Source organism: Oratosquilla oratoria, chromosome 42, assembly GCF_046742065.1.
Source record: "Oratosquilla oratoria isolate Oo_2021 chromosome 42, ASM4674206v1, whole genome shotgun sequence".
Taxonomy (NCBI): Eukaryota; Metazoa; Arthropoda; class Malacostraca; order Stomatopoda; family Squillidae; genus Oratosquilla; species Oratosquilla oratoria.
This window is the reverse complement of record NC_134818.1, coordinates 6,451,371-6,465,807: the sequence shown is the minus strand read 5'-3', so window position 1 is coordinate 6,465,807 and position 14,437 is coordinate 6,451,371.

Genomic DNA, 14,437 nt, shown 5'->3' with positions numbered 1-14,437 from the left:
GCTAGTTGTGATGAACCACTTTTATGAATTAAAAAGTGAAGCAAAGAGGTTTATGTATGACAAAGGAGGGATGTGCAGGAACTGAAAGACAAAGAATGGGTTCAAGATCTAGCTTTCATGGTAGATATGACAGAACACTTGCATTACCTGAATACAAGTCTGCAAGGTCACAATAAACTAGTGACAGATTTACATGACTATTTGTGCCTTTGAGCTGAAGCTTAAACATTTTCCAACTCTGAAGTCCCTGCAAGACACACCCGAGTGCCATGGTGATATCAACTCCAAAAATTACTACAACAAGATTTACAATTTAGTGAGTGCATTCGGAGAAAGATTTGCAGACTTTAAAAACCTTGAGCCTGATTTTTCTATTTTCTGCAACCCTTTCGCTGTTAATGCTGATGAGGCACCAGAACAGTTTCAATTGGAACTAATTGATCTCCAGTGTAATTGTGTTGAAGGATGTTTCCAACTGTTGATAATGGCACATTTTATCAGTATGTTGGGCCAATATATCCCTGAATTAAATGTTTGGCCTCAAGGATGATGTCAGTGTTTGGCAGTACCTATGTCTGTGAACAACTCTTTTCTGTGATGAACTTGAAAAAGTCTCAATTCAGGTCTCAACTTACTGATGAACATCTCATCTCAACATTGAAAGTAGTCTGCTCAATCCTTAGTGCCAAACACTGATGCATTTGTACAGGCCAAGAAGTGTCAAATCTATGGGAGCAGCAGTATTACAAATTAAGGTAAACAATAGGTTCATTTCCTTTGCACCTTTGTTTCTAATGTTACATGTGACAAGTGTAGATTAAATTTACCTTTATTATTATTATTATTATTATCACCATTACTATTATATTACTCTCTTAAAAAATGGTATCAATCTGCTTATAATTGTCTGGCCCATATACTGTATATTCTGATGAAATATGGCCCATTGGATATATGAATTTGACTACCCTCATCTACACCATGAAACAAAAGTCCTCAAAGTCAAGGGTCACCTAAACATAGAAGCACACAAACTTGCCCCACAAGGAGAGAGTCGGTCAAAGTGCACAGCAAGGTAACCATGAGCAGCCTGAGTCCAAGGGCGTGGCAGTGGCACCCCTCCAAATTTGGGCCTTTTCACCCAGTAATCACCTTTTGGACTCTGGCACCCATACCGTTGGCCTGAGTGGTGTCAAATTGGACTCCACGGCAGCCCTAGCCGCCCTCGACCTGTGGGTCAGATGGCGGGTAAATCGGAGTAAGTGACCAAAATGACCCAAAATCCAAAAAATCTCAAAGGACCCCATGAATTTAGCCGAAAATTCGAAGGTGACCGATTTGGTCCAATCTTGCCCCACAGGGAGAGAGTCGGTCAAAGTGCACAGCAAGGTAAACATGAGCAGCCTGAGTCCAAGGGCGTGGCAGTGGCACCCCTCCAAATTTGGGCCTTTTCACCCAGTAATCACCTTTTGGCTTCTGGCACCCATACCGTTGGCCTGAGTGGTGTCAAATTGGACTCCACGGCAGCCCTAGCCGCCCTCCACCTGTGGGTGAGATGGCGGGTAAATCGGAGCAAGTGACCAAAATGACCCAAAATCCAAAAAAACTCGAATGATTAATCCCATGAATTTAGCCGAAAATTCGAAGGTCACCGATTTGGTCCAAACTTGCCCCACAGGGAGAGAGTCGGTCAAAGTGCACAGCAAGGTAAACATGAGCAGCCTGAGTCTAAGGGCGTGGCAGTGGCACCCCTCCAAATTTGGGCCTTTTCACCCAGTAATCACCTTTTGGTCTCTGGCACCCATACCGTTGGCCTGAGTGGTGTCAAATTGGACTCCACGGCAGCCCTAGCCGCCCTCGACCTGTGGGTGAGATGGCGGGTAAATCGGAGCAAGTGACCAAAATGACCCAAAATCCAAAAAATCTCAAAGAATTTAGCCGAAAATTCGAAGGTGACCGATTTGGTCCAAACTTGCCCCACAGGGAGAGAGTCGGTCAAAGTGCACAGCAAGGTAAACATGAATAGCCTGAGTCCAAGGACGTGGCAGTGGCACCCCTCCAAATTTGGGCCTTTTCACCCAGTAATCACCTTTTGGTCTCTGGCACCCATACCGTTGGCCTGAGTGGTGTCAAATTGGACTCCATTGCAGCCCTAGCCGCCCTCGACCTATGGGTGAGATGGCGGGTAAATCGGAGCAAGTGACCAGAATAACCCTAAATCTAAAAAATCTCAAAGGCCCCTTGAATTTAGCCGAAAATTCGAAGGTGACCGATTTGGTCCAAACATGCCCCACAGGGAGAGAGTCGGTCAAAGTGCACAGCAAGGTAAGCATGAGCAGCCTGAGTCCAAGGGCGTGGCAGTGGCACCCCTCCAAATTTGGGCCTTTTCACCCAGTAATCACCTTTTGTACTCTGGCACCCATACCGTTGGCCTGAGTGGTGACAAATTGGACTCCACGGCAGCCCTAGCCACCCTCCACCTGTGGGTGAGATGGCGGGTAAATCGGAGCAAGTGACCAAAATGATCCAAAATCCAAAAAATCTCAAAGGATTAACCCCATGAATTTAACCGAAAATTCCAAGGTGACCGATTGGGTCCAATCTTGCCCCACAGGGAGAGAGTCGGTCAAAGTGCACAGCAAGGTAAACATGAGCAGCCTGAGTCCAAGGGCGTGGCAGTGGCACCCCTCCAAATTTGGGCCTTTTCACCCAGTAATCACCTTTTGGCTTCTGGCACCCATACCGTTGGCCTGAATGGTGTCAAATTGGACTCCACGGCAGCCCTAGCCGCCCTCGACCTGTGGGTGAGATGGCGGGTAAATCGGAGCAAGTGACCAAAATGACCCAAAATCCAAAAAATCTCAAAGGATTAACCCCATGAATTTAGCCGAAAATTCGAAAGTGACCGATTTGGTCCAAACTTTCCCCACAGGGAGAGAGTCGGTCAAAGTGCACAGCAAGGTAAGCATGAGCAGCCTGAGTCCAAGGGCGTGGCAGTGGCACCCCTCCAAATTTGGGCCTTTTCACCCAGTAATCACCTTTTGGCTTCTGGCACCCATACCGTTGGCCTGAATATCTCAAAGGAATTTATCCGAAAATTCGAAGGTGACCGATTTGGTCCAAACATGCCCCACAGGGAGAGAGTCGGTCAAAGTGCACAGCAAGGTAAGCATGAGCAGCCTGAGTCCAAGGGCGTGGCAGTGGCACCCCTCCAAATTTGGGCCTTTTCACCCAGTAATCACCTTTTGGCCTCTGGCACCCATCCTGTTGGCCTGAGTGGTGTCAAATTGGACTCCACGGCAGCCCTAGCCGCCCTTGACCAGTGGGTCAGATGGCGGGTAAATCGGAGCAAGTGACCAGAATGACCAAATATTCAAAAAATCTCATAGGATGAACCCCCATGACCTTAGCCGGAAATTTGAATGTGACTGATTTGGTCCAAACGTTCCCCATAGGGAGAGAGTCGGTCAAAGTGCACAGCAAGGTAAACATGAGCAGCCTGAGTCCAAGGGCGTGGCAGTGGCACCCCTCCAAATTTGGGCCTTTTCACCCAGTAATCACCTTTTGGTCTCTGGCACCAATACCGTTGGCATGAGTGGTATCAAATTGGACTCCACGGCAGCCCTAGCCGCCCTCGACCTGTGGGTCAGATGGCGGGTAAATCGAAGCAACTGACTAAAATTATCCAATATCCAAACTGGACTCCACGGCAGCCCTAGCCGCCCTCGACCTGTGGGTGAGATGGCGGGTAAATCGAAGCAAGTGACCAAAAATGACCCAAAATCCAATGGTATGGGTGTCAAAGGCCCAAGGGTGATTACTGGGTGAAAAGGCCCAAGTTTGGAGGGGGGCCACTCCCACCCCTTTGGGCTAAGGCTGTTCATGTCTACCATGTTTGGACCAAATCGGTCACCTTCGGATTTTGGGTAATATTCATATGGATTCTCCTTTGAGATTCTTTGGATTTTGGGTCATTTTGGTCACCTGCTCCGATTTATCCGCCATATCACCCACAAGTAGCGGGCGTCCAGGTCTGCCGTGGAGTCCAATTTGACACCACTCAGGGATACGGTATGGGTGGCACAGGCCCAAAAGTGAATACTGGGTGAAAAGGCCCAAGTTTGGAGGGGTGCCACCGCCACACCCTTGGCTAAGGCTGTTCATGTCTACCTTGCTTTGTACTTTGTTCGACTCTCTACCTGTCAGGCAAGTTTGGACCAAATCGGTCACCTTCGGATTTTGGGCAAAATTCATATGGTTTCTCCTGTGATATTTTTTTTATTTTGGGTCATTTTGGTCACCTGCTCAGATTTAACCGCCATATCACCCACAGGTCGAGGGCGTCCAGGGCTAACGTGGAGTCCAATTTGACACCACTCAGGGATACAGTATGGGTGCCACAGGCCTAAAAGTGAATACTGGGTGAAAAGGCCGAAGTTAGGAGGGGTACCACCGCCACGCCCTTGGGTTAAGGCTGTTCATGTCTACCTTTCTTTGTACTTTGTCCGACTCTCTACCTGTGAGGCAAGTTTGGATCAAATCGGTCACCTTCGGATTTTGGGCAAAATTCATATGGCTTCTTTGGGATTTTTTGGATTTTGGGTAATTTTGGTAACCTGCCCCGATTTATCCACCATATCACCCACAGGTCGAGGGCATCGATGGCTGCCATGGAGTCCAATTTGACACCACTCAGGGATACGGTATATGTGTTACAGGCCCAAAAGTGAATACTGGGTGAAAAGGCCCAAGTTTGGAGGAATGCCACCGCCACGCCCTTGAGCCAAGGCTGTTCATTTCTATCTTGTTTTGTATTTTGTCCGACTCTCTACCTGTCAGGCAAATTTGGACCAAATCGGTCACCATCGGAATTTGGGCAAAATTCATATGGTTTCACCTTTGAGTTTTTTTTGGAATATGGGTCATTTTGGTCACCTGCTCCGATTTACTCGCCATATCACCCACAGGTCGAGGGCGTCCATGGCAACCGTGGAGTCCAATTTGACACCACTCAGGGATATGGTATGGGTGCCACAGGCCCAAAAGTGAATACTGGGTGAAAAGGCCCGAGTTTGGAGGGGTGTCACCTCCACGCCCTTTGGCTAACGCTGTTCATGTCTACCTTGCTTTGTACTTTGTCCGACTCTCTACCTGTGAGGCATGTTTGGACCAAATCGGTCACCTTCGGATTTTGGGGTGATTTTGGTCACCTGCTCCGATTTACCCGCCATATCACCCACAGGTCGAGGGCGTCGAGGGCTACCGTGGAGTCCAATTTGACACCGCTCAGGGATACGGTATGGGTGCCACAGTCCCAAAAGTGAATACTGGGTGAAAAGGCCCCAGTTTGGAGGGGTACCACCGCCACGCCCTCTAGCTGACGCTGTTCATGTCTACCTCGCTTTGTAGTTTGTCCGACTATCTACCTGTAAGGCAAGTTTGGACCAAATCGGTCACTTTCGGATTTTGGACAAAATTCATATGATTTCTCCTTTGAGATTTTTTGTTTTTGGGGTGATTTTGGTCACCTGCTCCGATTTACCCGCCATATCACCCATAGGTCGAGGGGCGTCCATGGCTGCCGTGGAGTCCAATTTGACACCACTCAGGGATACGGTTATGGGTGCCACAGGCCCAAAAGTGAATACTGGGTGAAAAGGCCCAAGTTTGGAGTGGTGTCACCACCACGCCCTTCGGTTAAGGCTGTTCATATCTACCTTGCTTTGTACTTTGTCCGACTCTCTACCTGTGAGGCAAGTTTGGACCAAATCGGTCACCTTCAGATTTTGGGCAAAATTCATATGGTTTCTCCTTTGAGATTTTTTTGGATTTTGGGTCATTTTGGTCTCCTCCTCAGATTTACCCGCTATATCACCCACAGGTCGATGGCATCCAGGGCTACCGTGGAGTCCAATTTGACACCACTCAGGGATACGGTATGGGTGCCACAGGCCCAAAAGTGAATACTGGGTGAAAAGGCCCAAGTTTGGAGGGGTGCCACCACCACACCCTTAGGCTAAGGCTGTTCATGTCTACCTTTCTTTGTACTTTGTCCGACTCTCTACCTGTGAGGCAAGTTTGGACCAAATCGGTCACCTTCGGATTTTGGACAAAATTCAAATTTTTTCTCCTTTCAGATTTTATGGATTTTGAGTAATTTGGTCACCTGCTCCGATTTTCCCGCCATATCACCCACAAGTAGAGGGCGTCCAGGGCTGCCGTGGAGTCCAATATAACACCACTCAGGGCTACGGTATGGGTGCCACAGGCCCAGAAGTGAATACTGGGTGAAAAGGCCCAAGTTTGGAGGGGTGCCACCGCCACGCCCTTGAGCTAAAGCTATTCATGTCTACCTTGCTTTGTATTTACCCGCCATATCAACCACAGGCCGAGGGTGTCCAGGGCTGCCGTGGAGTTCAATTTGACACCACTCAGGGATACGGTATGGGTGCCACAGGCCCAAAAGTGAATACTGGGTGAAAAGGCCCCAGTTTGGAGGGGTGCCACCGCCACGCCCTTTGGCTAAGGCTGTTCATGTCTACCTTGCTTTGTACTTTGTCCGACTCTCTACCTGTGAGGCAAGTTTGGACCAAATCGGTCTGCTTCGGATTTTGGGAAAAATTCATATGGTTTCTCCTATGAGATTTTTTGGATTTTCGGTCATTTTGGTCACCTGCTCTGATTTACCCGCCATATCACCCATAGGTCGAGGACTTCCAGGGCTGCCGTGGAGTCCAATTTGACACCACTCAGGGATACGGTATGGGTGCCATAGTCCCAAAAGTGAATACTGGGTGAAAAGGCCCAAGTTTGGAGGGGTGCCACCGCCACGCCCTTAGGCTAAGGCTGTTCATGTCTACCTTGCTTTGTACTTTGTCCGAGTCTCTACCTATAAGGCATGTTTGGACAAAATTGGTTTTTGGATTTTGGGTCATTTTGGTCTTCTCCTCAGATTTACCCGCCATATCACCCACAGGTCGAGGGCGTCCAGGGATGCCGTGGAGTCCAATTTGACACCACTCAGGGATACGGTATGGGTGCCAAAGGCCCATAAGTGAATAGTGGGTGAAAAGGCCCAAGTTTGGAGGGGTGCCACCGCCACGCCCTTGGGCTAAGACTGTTCATGTCTACCTTGCTTAATACTTTGTCTTACCTGTGAGACAAGTTTGGACCAAATCGGTCACCTTCGGATTTTGGGCAAAATTCATATGGTTTCTCCTTTGAGATTTTTTGGATTTTGGGTCATATTGGTCACCTGCTCCGATTTACCCGCCATATCACCCACAGGTCGAGGGCGTCCAGGGCTGCCGTGGAGTCCAATTTGACACCACTCAGGGATACGGTATGGGTGCCACAGGACCAAAAGTGAGTACTGGGTGAAAAGGCCCAAGTTTGGAGAGGTGCCACCACCATGCCCTTGGGCTAAGGCTCTATCTGTTAGGTAAGTTTGGACCAAATCTGTCACCTTCAGATTTTGGGCAAAATTCATATGGTTTCTCCTATGAGATTATTTGGATTTTGGGTCACTATGGTCACTTGCTCAGATTTACCCGCCATATCACCCACAGCACGAGGGCGTCCAGGGCTGCCATGGAGTCCAATTTGACAACACTCAGTGATACGGTATGGGTGCCACAGGCCCAAAGGTGAGTACTGGGTGAACAGGCCCAAGTTTGGAGGGGCGCCACCGCCACGCCCTTGGACTAAGGCTGTTCATGTCTACCTTGCTTTATACTTTGTCCAACTATCTACCTGTCAGGCAAGTTTGGACCAAATCGGTCACCTTCGGATTTTGGGCAAAATTCATATGGTTTCTCCTATGAGACTTTTTGGATTCTGGGTCATATTAGTCACCTGCTCAGATTTACCCACCATATCACCCACAGGTCGAGTGCGTCCAGGGCTGCCGTGGAGTCCAATTTGACACCACTCAGGGATACGGTATAGGTGCCACAGGCCCAAAAGTGAATACTGGGTGAAAAGGCCCAAGTTTGGAGGGGTGCCACTGCCACGCCCTTTGGCTAAGGCTGTTCATGTCTACCTTGCTTAGTACTTTGTCCGACTCTCTACCTGTGAGTCAAGTTTGGACCAAATCGGTGACCTTTGGATTTTGAGCAAAATTCATATGGTAATAATTTTTTTTTTTTTTTTTTTTTTTTTTTCCATATTGGTCACCTGCTCCGATTTTCCCGCCATATCACCCACAGGTCGAGGGCGTCCAGGGCTGCCGTGGAGTCCTATTTGACACCACTCAGGGATACAGTATGGGTGCCACAGGCCCATAAGTGAGTACTGGGTGAAAAGGCCCAAGTTTGGAGGGGCGCCACCGCCACGCCCTTGGGCTAAGGCTGTTCATGTCTACCTTGCTTTGTACTTTGTTCGACTCTCTACCTGTCAGGCAAGTTTGGACCAAATCGGTCACCTTCGGATTTTGGGCAAAATTCATATGGTTTCTCCTCTGAAAGTTTTTGGATTTTGGGTAATTTTGGTCACCTGCTCCGATTTACCCGCCATATCACCCACAGGTCGAGGTCGTCAAGGGCTGCCGTGGAGTCCAATATGACACCACTCAGTTTGGAGGTTTGGAGGGGTGCCACCGCCACGCCCTTGGGCTAAGGCTGTTCATGTCTACCTTGCTTTGTACTTTGTTCGACTCTGTACCTGTCAGGCAAGTTTGGACCAAATCGGTCACCTTCGGATTTTGGGCAAAATTCATACGGTTTCTCCTTTGAGATTTTTTGTTTTTTGGGTCATATTGGTCACCTGCTCTGATTTAACCGCCATATCACCCACAGGTCGAGGGCGTCGAGGGCTACCGTGTAGTCCAATTTGACACCACTCAAGGATACAGTATGGGTGCCACAGGCCCATAAGTGAATACTGGCTGTTCATGTCTACCTTGCTTTGTACTTTGTCCGACTCTCTACCTGTGAGGTAAGTTTGGACCAAATCGGTCACCGTCGGATTTTGGATTTTGGGTCATTTTGGTCAGCTGCTCAGATTTACCCGTCATATCACCGACAAATCGAGGGCGTCCATGGCTGCCGTGGAGTCCAATTTGACACCACTCAGGGATACGGTATGGGTGCCACAGTCCCAAAAGTGAATACTGGGTGAAAAGGCCCAAGTTTGGAGGGGTGCCACCACCACGCCCTTGGGCTAAGGCTGTTCATTACTACCTTGCTTTATACTTTGTCCGACTCTCTATCTGTGAGGTAAGTTTGGACCAAATCGGTCACCTTCGGATTTTCGGCAAATTTCATATGGTTTCTCTTTTGAGATGTTTTGGATTTTGGGTCATATTGGGTGAGAAGGCCCTAGTTTGGAGGGGTGCCACCGCCACGCCCTTGGGCTAAGGCTGTTCATGTCTACCTTCGGATTTTGGGCAAAATTCATATGGTTTCTCTTTTGAGATTTTTTGGATTTTGGGTAATTTTTGTCACCTGCTTCGATTTACACGCCACATCACCCATAGGTCGGTGGCTTACCACCGCCACGCCCTTGGGCTAAGGCTGTTCATGTCTACCTTGCTTTGTAATTTGTCCGACTCTCTACCTGTGAGGCAAGTTTGGACCAAATTGGACATCTTCGGATTTTGGGCAAAATTCATATGGTTTCTCCTTTGGGATTTTTTTATTTTGGATCATTTTGGTCACCTGCTCCGATTTAACCGCCATATCACCCACAGGTCGAGGGCGTCGAGGGCTACCGTGGAGTCCAATTTGACACCACTCAAGGACACAGTATGGGTGCCACAGGCCCATAAGTGAATACTGGCTGTTCATGTCTACCTTGCTTTGTACTTTGTCCGACTCTCTACCTGTGAGGTAAGTTTGGACCAAATCGGTCACCGTCGGATTTTGGACAAAATTCATATGGTTTGTCTTTTGAGAATTTTTTGGATTTTGGGTCATTTTGGTCAGCTGCTCAGATTTACCCGTCATATCACCGACAAATCGAGGGCGTCCATGGCTGCCGTGGAGTCCAATTTGACACCACTCAGGGATACGGTATGGGTGCCACAGTCCCAAAAGTGAATACTGGGTGAAAAGGCCCAAGTTTGGAGGGGTGCCACCACCACGCCCTTGGGCTAAGGCTGTTCATTACTACCTTGCTTTATACTTTGTCCGACTCTCTATCTGTGAGGTAAGTTTGGACCAAATCGGTCACCTTCGGATTTTCGGCAAATTTCATATGGTTTCTCTTTTGAGATGTTTTGGATTTTGGGTCATATTGGGTGAGAAGGCCCTAGTTTGGAGGGGTGCCACCGCCACGCCCTAGGGCTAAGGCTGTTCATGTCTACCTTCGGATTTTGGGCAAAATTCATATTGTTTCTCTTTTGAGATTTTTTGGATTTTGGGTAATTTTTGTCACCTGCTTCGATTTACACGCCACATCACCCATAGGTCGATGGCGTGCCACCGCCACGCCCTTGGGCTAAGGCTGTTCATGTCTACCTTGCTTTGTAATTTGTCCGACTCTCTACCTGTGAGGCAAGTTTGGACCAAATTGGTCATCTTCGGATTTTGGGCAAAATTCATATGGTTTCTCCTTTGAGATTTTTTTATTTTGGATCATTTTGGTCACCTGCTCCGATTTAACCGCCATATCACCTACAGGTCGAGGGCGTCCAGGACTGCCAAAGACCCAAAAGTGAATATTGGGCGCAAAGGCCCACGTTTGGAGGGGTGCCACCGGCACGCCCTTAGGCTAAGGCTGTTCATGTCTACCTTGCTTTGTACTTTGTCCGAGTTTCTGTTTGTGAGGCAAGTTTGGACCAAATCGGTCTACCTTCGGATTTAGGGCAAAATTCATATGGTTTCTCCTTTGAATTTTTTTGGATTTTAGGTCATCTTGGTCACCTGCTCCAATTTACCCGCCATATCACCCATAGGTCGAAGGAGTCCAGGGATGCCGTGGAGTCTTCTTTGAGATTTTTTGGATTTTGGGTAATTTTGGTCACCTGCTATGATTTGGATTTTTGGTTATTTTGGTCATCTGCTCCGATTTACCCGCCATCTCACCCACAGGTTGAGTGCGGCCAGGGTTGCCGTGGAGTTCAATTTGACACCACTTAGGCCGACGGTATGGGTGCCAGAGCCCCAAAAGTCAATACTGGGTTAAAAGGCCCAAATTTGGAGGGTTGCTAACGCCACGTCCTTGAGCTCAGGCTGCTCATGTCTACCTTGCTGTGCACTGTGTCCGACTCTCTCCCTGTGGGGAAAGTTTGGATTAAATCGGTCACCTGGTTTTCGGCAAAATTCATGGGGAGATTATGGGTCATTTTTGTCATCTGCTCCGATTTACCCGCCATCTCACCCATAGGTAGCAGCTGGTCAGGGCTCTTTCGGGGTCCACTTGGACACCGCTCAAGCCAACAGTACTGGCGTCAGAGGCCCAAAAGTAAAAAAAAAAATGGAAAAAAGGCCCAAATTTGGAGGGATGCCACAGCCACGCCCTTGGGCCCTTGCTCCTCGCGTCTACTTCGCCGTCCACTGTGGCCGACTCTCTCCCTTTTGGCTTCATTAGGGCCAAATCGGGCACCTGATGATTTTGGTCACCTGCTCCAATCTACCCACCATCTTACCCAGAGGTCGCGGCTGGTCAGGGCTCCTGTGACGTCAGTGGAGGCGGGAACCCCTGTGGCGGCGCTGGCGGAAGCGGTGGCTTCTCTGAAGTAGCGACGTTGATCTTAGTCGATCGTGACGTCCAGTGTGCGTAAGAGGTCGTGCCTGGCGTTAGTGGGGCTGGGCGTCGTTGGTAGCGGTGGCGACATCATTGAAATAGTGATGTCGATCTGCGGCGATCGTGACATCTAGTGCGGGGAAGGGGCCTTGAGCGACGTCAGTGGAAACGGGATCTCCCTGGAGATGGCGCAGACAGCAAATGTTGAAAGCGGTGGCTTCACTGAAGTAGCGGCGTCGATCTGCGTCGCTCGTGACGTCCAATGCCGGGGAGAGGCCGTGAGGGACGTCAGTGGAAGCGCAAACTCCCTGGAGGCGGTGCAGACAGGAAATGTTGAAAGCGGTGGCTTCACTGAAGTAGAGACGTCGATCTGCGTCGCTCGTGACGTCCAATGCGGGGGAGAGGCCGTGAGGGACGTCAGTGGAAGCGCAAACTCCCTGGAGGGGGTCCAGACAGCAAATGTTGGAAGCGGTGGCTTCCCTGAAGTAGCGACGTCGATCTGCATCGATCGTGACGTCGAGCGAGGAGGCGGTCGTTACGTCGATTTCTAGCGATCGTGACGTCGAGCGAAGAGGCGATCATTACGTCGAGCGAAGAGGCGGTCGTGACGTCGAGCGAAGGGGCGGTCATGACGCCAAGCGAAGAGGCGGTCGTGACGTCGAGCGAAGGGGAGGTCGTGACGTCGAGTGAGGAAGCGGTCATGAGGGACGTCAGTGGAAGTGATAACCTCCTCGTCGGGGTGACGTTAGTGGTGTGTAGGATGCAGCAGATAGTCGTTGTCGGTCGTAGCGCGTCAAAACTCTAGGGGGGGGGTTACCAATGTAACAAGGCATGTATGTTACTTGGACTATGGTGATGAGGAAGTGAATGAAGCTCGAGTGGGTTGCTGGATTTTATCCTGGTTAGTGCGAGTGTCGACCTAGGCTGGGTCGGCGGTCAGGCTCCGAGGCGTGCCCGACCGCAAAGTAACCGCGTGGGTCTGAGGACGAGAACCGCTGAGTACAAGTGCTATAGAGAACTGCCCATGGAGACCAAAGCCTGGCTCCTTATATACACATCTTGCGTACGCTACAGTAGCAAAGGACCCAGCCTCACTGAAACATGGCTTGGCAGGGCCTAGGTTGTGCTTTCATGAGGAGACAAATGCCTGTGCTACAGGCGTAATATGGACTTAACCTACACAATAGTAAAACAAGGCCGAAGGCCAGCTGTTTCTACACCACATATACATACCTTGTCCATCCCATTTCTGCAGCGACCATACTATAAGCCAAAATGTCGCATAGACGTACATATGGGGGACTGTTCACCACAGGGGTGCCACAGCCACGCCCTTGGGCCCAGGCTCCTCGCGCCTACCTCCCTGTCCACTGTGGCTGACTCTCTCCCTCTGGGGTAAATTAGGGCCAAATCGGGCACCTGCCGATTTTGGCTAAAATCAATGGGCAAAACCCTTGCAGATTTTGAGGGGCCATTTTGGTCACCTACTCCAATCTACCCACCATCTCACCCACAGGTGGCGGCTGGTCAGGGCTCCTGTGGGCACTTGGACACCGCTCAAACCAACAGTAAGGGCGCCAGAGGCCCAAAAGTACTACTAGTACTACTATTAGTACTACCACTAGTAGTACTACTCGTAGTACGACTAGTAGTACTACTTGTAGTACTACTGGTAGTACTAGTAGTACAACTAGTAGTACTAGTAGAAGTACTACTAGTAATACTAGTAGTGCTACTAGTACTACTAATACTACTAGTAGTACTACTAGCGGTAGTACTAATAGTAGTACTAGTAGTAGTACTTTTGGGCCTACTTGTACTACCAGTAGTACTACTATAAGTACTACTAGTACTACTAGTAGTACTTGTACTACTAGTAGTAAAACTGCTTGTAGAACTACTAGTAGTACTACTACTAGAAACGTTCTTGCGTGACTAACTTACTCGAATTCTACAATACAGTTATCTCGAATTATGACAAAAGAAACAATATAGATTTAGCATATCTAGACTTTGCAAAAGCTTTTGATACCGTTCCACACGAAAGACTACTTACTAAATTAGCTTTACACGGAATAAGTGGTAGCCTATTAGGTTGGACTAGTAATTGGTTGAATGGTCGAAAACAGAGTTGTTTTAAATGGACAAACTTCTAGATGGAAAAATGTTACAAGTGGAGTTCCTCAGGGTTCCGTTCTTGGGCCACTTCTATTCATAGTATATATAAATGATATAGACCATGGACTAAAATCTACTGTTTCCAAATTTGCTGATGATACAAAACTGTGCGGAGTGGCAAATGATCACTCAAACCAATTAGATATTCAAGAAGATTTAGATAAATTACAGCAATGGTCTGAAAAGTGGCTAATGAAATTTAACACAAGTAAATGCAAGGTAATGCACATAGGTAAAAATAACAGTAAGAACGATTACAAGTTATTTGGAAATTCGTTAACAAAAGTGGATAGTGAAAAAGATCTCGGCGTAATTATCAGTAACGACCTCAAATCATCCAAGCAGTGTATTTCAGCCTCTGAGAAAGCAAATAAGATTCTGGGACTGATTGCGTGATCTTTTGATTTCAAAAGTCCATCACTCATTAACAAGCTATATAAATCGTTAGTTCATCCACATTTGGAATATGCTGTTTCCGTATGGTCACCGAATCTCATTAAAGACATTGACAGACTGGAAAAAGTACAACGGCCACCCACAAAACTGATTCCAAATATCAAAAATAAATCATACT